Source organism: Mus caroli, chromosome 5 (genome assembly GCF_900094665.2).
Source record: "Mus caroli chromosome 5, CAROLI_EIJ_v1.1, whole genome shotgun sequence".
NCBI classification, from domain to species: domain Eukaryota; kingdom Metazoa; phylum Chordata; class Mammalia; order Rodentia; family Muridae; genus Mus; species Mus caroli.
This window is the reverse complement of record NC_034574.1, coordinates 6,459,288-6,466,424: the sequence shown is the minus strand read 5'-3', so window position 1 is coordinate 6,466,424 and position 7,137 is coordinate 6,459,288. Positions and strand designations below refer to the sequence as shown.

At 37.2% G+C, this 7,137-nt stretch overlaps 1 pseudogene; it reads right to left on the bottom strand.

The window, feature by feature from the left end:
• Positions 1-1,635: 1,635 nt before the first annotated feature.
• On the bottom strand, positions 1,636-2,284 carry LOC110294119 (annotated as a pseudogene).
• Between the last annotated feature and the right edge of the window lie 4,853 nt (positions 2,285-7,137).

The following is a 7,137-nucleotide window of genomic DNA, read 5'->3' as shown; positions in this document are numbered from 1 at the left end:
GATCTTCCTCTGGGTGTTGTGGAACTGATTGCGGAGTTCGAGCCTGCTTTGGGCACTGACCGAGAACAGAAGGAACCCATGCCACTGATAGGCCCAGGTTCTTTGTGTATGTATTTTGGCATCCAACTTCCCATTTTTAATGGGACTCATTAATGTATGAAGATGTCAGTCTCCATTTCTTGTGCTTTCTCTTGGGCTCTTTTCAGTCTGTTTGTTTGTTTTGTCCACTCCAATGGGTTACTTTTGTTTTATCTTGCTATATTTCATTTTAATATTATTCTTTATAAGCCTGTTCTCCTTCTAATGAGAGACAGAAAGGGTTTGAATGGGTGGGGAGAAGGGAAGAACTTGGAGGAATAGAAGAAGGTGAAAGTGTAATCAGAGCATATTATGTGAGAAAAAATATTTTCATTTCGAGTAGTATAAAGGCCAGTATGATTGAGCATCTCTCTTTTTTTAAGATCTAGTTGTAACCTAACTAGTTATGAATCTAGCCCAGATGCTCAACATAAAACTTTTTACCTCCTTTAATTGGCACTGCATCTGATTTCCTCATTTTCTTTGGGGAACAAAAAGAGAATGTTATAAATAACATATTCCTGGAGCATAAAACCTGACTTAATTTTGTATGCACATAACTGCTTATGATGGTAGAACTCTGGGGAGTAATCTGTAGACTGTTGCTCTCTACATCATATAAATAATTGTTCCTCCAGCATTCACTATGTGAACATGCCAGATTCACATACTGTAAACAAGGTGATATTTAACGTACTTAACTGGTAAACTTCTCTCACCATTTTCACGTGTTCCCCATAAATATCAGTCTTCTATCCAGTAACCTTACCCATTAGTATGCACCACTACTCTCAGCCACTTTTCTTTGCATCTTTATGTATAAATAGATTAAACCTACAGGGTATAATCGGAATGGAGAAATAGGAATAGGCTTACAAATGTCACTGCTCTGAAAAGATTAGAAAGCTACACTTGTTCCCACTGTGTAAACAAGCTTGTTTTGAGGCAAAAAATCATATTTAAGTGAAAGATTTAATTATTATTAAAATCATTAAGTTTTACTCTGAAGGTTAAAATTCTAGCTTTTAAAGGAACCAAATCCCATTTGCATTTTTCTTTTATTTCCCCTACAAAGTGAATAAAATAAAATCATTCTGCATCTTTTCTATGGACTAGTGCTTATTCAGACTGCTCACATTTCTGGCCCTGTATCATTTTGATAGCACTTGACTTTCTTTAGTAGAAAGTGCAGTGATTAAGTAAGTGAACATTAAGTATACATTGCAGAGACTTGAAAACTTAGTTAAAATGTGGATAAGAAAATTTTGTCAAAAGCATGGAAATGTTAAGAACTTAATATTTTATTTTATTTAATATTATTTGCAAGAAATAATATTTTATAAAGTATGTCATTTATAGCTAGGTTCAAAGGCAAATAGCCACAAAGGCCCTGACAATCTGCCTGCCTGCCACCTAGTAAGCTTTTCCAACTTTTTTTCAAGGTATGATTATTTATTTGTTACTTTCAAAGAATTATTTTTGACTAGACTCACACTTAGAAGTAGACACTATCAGCAAGGACAGTCTATGTGTCTTGGAACTTTTCTTTGGCATCCTTCATTCTCTTGGCCAAATTTTAGCTTATTCTACAGCATCCTCCTTGTTTGTCTTGGCACATTGTTCCTCCACAGCAATACATGGACATTTGTGTTTTAGGACATGTGGAGTAACAAGATGCTGTATCATGGGTACGTTGGTCCTGAGCTTCTTACCGTCTCTATTTAAATGCTTTCTGACAACATATTGGCAGACATCATCTTCTTTAGAGAGATTAAAAGCTTTGATTCTGCTAGCATTTTTAGGCCCCAATTGACAAGACACAGTAGTATCAGTCAGTTCAAGAATATATTTATATCCATTTTTTAATACAATAGCCAAGTTTAGAACACTCAGATTGGCATCCATAATGTATCCATGAACAGCATTGCACTTCCTCTTCCAGTTCTCCTTGGTCTGTAACAAGAATGCCACCTACTCAGCAACAAGTGTACTTGGCCATGGGTCAAAATGCCTTCCTTCATGGGGAAACCTTGTTTGTTACTCCCACCCCTTATCAGGACCACATGACCTTCCACTCTTCAGCAAGAGCATCAGCAGTTACTTCTGCAGGCATGTGCTTCTCATAGAATGTATGACACTTGAGTTCTTCCTCCACTTCAATGAGTTTCTGACAGCCTGTGGCAGGCAAGGAGGTATTCAGCTTCATCTTGATACAGCCCACCACCTACCACTTTTTCAACATTTACAAAGAAATCCTAACAGATGAATTATATTAAGTAACCTGATTCATGTATAGTATAGATATTAATTTCTACTTTTTATACATAAAAATTGAAGGCATAAAGAATCACAGAATAATTTTATAATGATGCCTCACTCACTTACTCTGAGAATTATAAACATTTTTGTTCATTTGTTGACTCCTAAAATCCCTTAGGCTATTTCAAGCAAAATAAAATCTCATAGACTAATACCATTATACTGCTAAATGGACATAGTATTAAGCTGACTTCTAATGACTTATCATTGTACTCATGGAAGACTGTATCTCTCATTTCACATTTGAGAAGCTTCTGTTTGCAGTGGATGATGATTAACACAGAGATCCACAACTTGCCAAGGTACAGAGTGCTCAGCCCTATAGAGAACATAAATACAACAATACGACCTCCAAGGCACAGGGATCATTGCAGAATAGGGGAGGAGAAGAGTCCAGGAACAAGATGTTGGAAAGAACTATAAGGAAACATTACCTTCTGGACACAGCAAAACAGATGCACATACGAATCCACAGTAGTTGAGAAGCATAAGTGAAACCTGTGTAATCCCAACCAGACTAAATCAAAGAAGAAAGTGGGCATACAACCCTACCCCAACCCATATGGTTATCAGCAATTGTTAATTTCTAGGAAGGACACTGTTTTCTCTAAGAGTTTAGCCTGTGGGGAAAGTAAGTGAACTATGCTCCAGAAAAAGATGACATATATAGTAATATTTGGGTAACAGTAAGTGATCTTGATGGAGTTTTCTTTTTCTTTCTTTTTCTTTTTTTGTAATGGTATAATGTTGAGTGAGTGAGGATGGAGAATACTGAATTGGAATGAATTGGGTGAGAGGGGTTTGTTTGTAATTCTTTTGTAATGTTCTCATTTTTTAGTTAATAGGACATCAGACGTGAGGAATTCTTTCCCATTGAAATTCTTTAATTTTTGACTTGTTTATAAACAGAAAAAAAGGAGTTAGAAAATTGAAACAAATTAGAAAAAACCATAGATGTTTGTTCAAAGAAAATGTGATTTATATGTCAAAAACAAAATTCCTTATATGAAGTTTTCAGACTCAATATGCCCCTTATCTCCCATCTAAATGATGGCTCGTTCTAAAAGCAGAATAGGGCAAAGGAAGTTAAGTGGCTACTTTCACCAAAGATAAAAGTATGTTGTACAAAAAAACTTTAAAAAATTACACAAAAATCTAATATATGCTGATTCATAGGTAAATAAATTTTAACCTAGAGCACTGGACCCACCACACCCTGCAAATCCCTTATTGAAATACTGAATACACTGTGTTAAAGTATCCAATATGTATCAGACTTTTAAAGTAAGCTTTTCCATGTAAGGGTTTAAATTGAAAACTTGGAAAATATTACATGTATTGTCTTTATAGAACATATACATTAACATGTTACTCCTCCCCCTCCTTTCTTGCCATATGTCATTTTATTAACAAGAATATACTCATAAAGAAACATCAGTTATTTATTTTCCCTCACATATATTTCACAGTTAGTGCAAAAGGAGAGCACCCTACCCCAGCCCAGAGAGTCCGAGTTAGGAAGAACACAAATTCAGTGCCAACTTGGGATATTTTAATGAGACCTTGACTCAAAAAATAGAATGAAGTCTAAAATGAAATAGAAGTACTTTTCTTTTTTTTCTTTTTTTATTAGATATTTTCTTTATATACAGTTCACATTTCAAATGCTGTCCCGAAAGTTCCCTATACCCTCCCCGCCGCCATGCTCCCCTGCCCACCCACTCCTGCTTCTTAGCCCTGGCATTCAACTGTACTGGGGCATATAAAGTTTGCAATACCCAAGGGGCCTCTCTTCCCACTGATTGCCAAATAGGCCATCTTCTGCTACATATGCAGCCAGAGACACTAGCTCTAGGGGTACTGCTTAGATCATATTGTTGTTACACCTACAGGGTTGCAGACCCCTTAAGGGTCTCTAGCTTCCCATTGGGGGCCCTATGTTCCATCTTATAAATGACTGTGAGCATCCACTTCTGTATTTGCCAGAAATTGGCATAACCTCATAGGAGACAGCTATACAAGGGTCCCTTCAGCAAAATCTTGCTGGCATATGCAATAGTGTCTGGGTTTGATGGCTGATTATGAGATGAATCCCCGGGAGAGGTAGTCTCTGGATGGTCCCTCCTTTTGTCTTAGCTCCAAACTTTGTCTCTGTAACTCCTTCCATGGGTATTTTGTTCCCTATTCTAAGGAGGAATGAAGTATCCATCCATTGATATTCCCTCTTGATTTTCTTGTGTTTTGCAAATTGTATCTTGGGTGTTCTATGTTTCTGGGCTAATATCCACGTAACAGTGAGTGCATATCTAATGACTTCTTTTGTGATTGGGTTACCTCACTAAGGATGATATCCTCCAGATACATCCATTTGTCCAAGAATTTCATAAATTCATTGTTTTTAATAGCCGAACAGTACACCATTGTGTAAATGTACCACATTTTCTGTATCTGTTCTTTTGTTGAAGGACATCTGGGTTCTTTCCATCTCCTGGCTATTATAAATAAGGCTGCTATGAACATAGTGGAGCATGTGTTCTTATTACCAGTTAGAACTTATTTTGGGTATATGCCCAGGAGAGGTATTGCTGGATCTTCCGGTAGTATCATGTCCAATTTTCTGAGGAACCTCCAGACTGACTTCCAGAGTAGTTAGTTATACAAGCTTGCAATCCCACCAGCAATGGGATTGCATTGCTCTTTCTCCACATCCTAGCCAGCATCTGCTGTCACCTGAATTTTTTATCTTAGCCATACTGACTGGTATGAAGTGGAATCTCAAGGTTGTTTTGATTTGCATTTCCCTGATGATTAAGGATGTTGAACATTTTTTTCAGATGCTACTCAGCCATTCTGTATTCCTCAGTTGAGAGTTCTTTGTTTAGCTCTGTACCCCATTTCTTTTTTTTTTTAATTTTTTTATTACGTATTTTCCTCAATTACATTTCCAATACTATCCCAAAAGTCCTCCATACCCTCCCCCCCATTTCCCTACCCACCCATTCCCACTTTTTGGCCCTGGCGTTCCCCTGTACTGGGGCATATAAAGTTTGCATGTACAATGGGCCTCTCTTTCCAGTGATGGCCTACTAGGCCATCTTTTGATACATATGCAGCTAGAGTCAAGAGCTCCGGGGTACTGGTTAGTTCATAATGTTGTTGCACCTACAGGGTTGCAGATCTCTATAGCTCCTTGGATACTTTCTCTAGCTCCTCCATTGGGGGCCCTCTGATCCATCCAATAGCTGACTGTGAGCATCCACTTCTATGAATGGCTAAGCTCCGGCCTAGTCTCACAAGAGACAGCTATATCTGGGTCCTTTCAGCAAAATCTTGATAGTGTATGCAATGGTGTCATCGTTTGGCGGCTAATTATGGGATGTATCCCTGGAGAATTCTTTGTTTAGCTCTGTACCCCATTTCTTAATGGGGTTATTTGAATTTCTGGAGTCCAGCTACCTGAGCTCTTTGTATATATTGGATATTAGTCCCCTATCAGATTCAGGATTGGTAAAAATTCTTTCCCAATCTGTTGGTGGCCTTTTTGTCTTATTGAGAGTGTCTGTTGCCTTACAGAAGCTTTTTAATTTTATGAAGTCCCATTTTTCAATTCTTGATCTTACAGCACCAGTCATTGCTGTTCTGTTTAGGAAATTTTCCCCTGTACTCATATATTAAAGGCTTTTCCCCACTTTCTTTTCTAAAAATTTTAGTGTCTCTGGTTTTATGTGGAGTTCTTTGAGTTTTGTACAAGGAGATAAGAATGGATCAATTCTCATTCTTCTACATGATAACCACCAGTTGTGCCAGCACCATTTGTTGAAAATGCTGTCTTTTTTCCACTGGATGGTTTTAGCTCTTTTATCAAATATCAAGTGACCATACGTGTGTGGATTCATTTCTGGGTCTTCAATTCCATTCCATTGACCTACCTGTCTGTCACTGTACCAGTACCATGCAGGTTTTATTATAATTGCTTTGTAGTAGAGCTTAATGTCAGGCATGGTGATTCTACCACAGGTTCTTTTATTGTTGAGAATAGTTTTTTCTATTCTAGGATTTTTATTATTCCAGATGAATTTGCAAATTGCCTTTTCTATCTCAGTGAAGATTTGAGTTGGAATTTTGATGGGTATTGCACTGAATCTGTAGATTGCTTTCAGCAGGATAGTCATTTTTACTATATTAATCCTGTCAATCCATGAGCATGGGAGATCTTTCCATCGTCTGAGACCTTCTTCAGTTACTTTCTTCAGAGACTTGAAGTTTTATCATATAGATGTTTTACTTCCTTAATTAGAGTCACACCAAGGTATTTTATATTATTTGTGACTATTGTGAAGGATGTTGTTTCCCTAATTTCTTTCTCAGTCCATTTATCCTTTGTGTAGAGAAAGGCCATTGATTTGTTTGAATTAATTTTATATCCAGCTACTCCACTAAAGCTGTTTACTAGGTTTAGGAGTTCTCTGTTGGAATTTTGGTGGTCACTTATATATACTATCATATCATCTGCAAATGGTGATATTTTGACTTCTTCCTTTCCAATTTTTATCCCCTTGGTCTCCTTTTTTTTCGAATTGCTCTGGCTAGGACTTCAAGTACTATATTGAATAGGTAGGGAGAAAGTGGGCAGCCTTGTCTAGTCCCTGTTTTTAGTGGAATTGCTTCAAGTTTCTCTCCATTGAGTTTGATGTTGGCTACTGGTTTGCTGTAGATTGCTTTTATTATGTTTAGGTATGG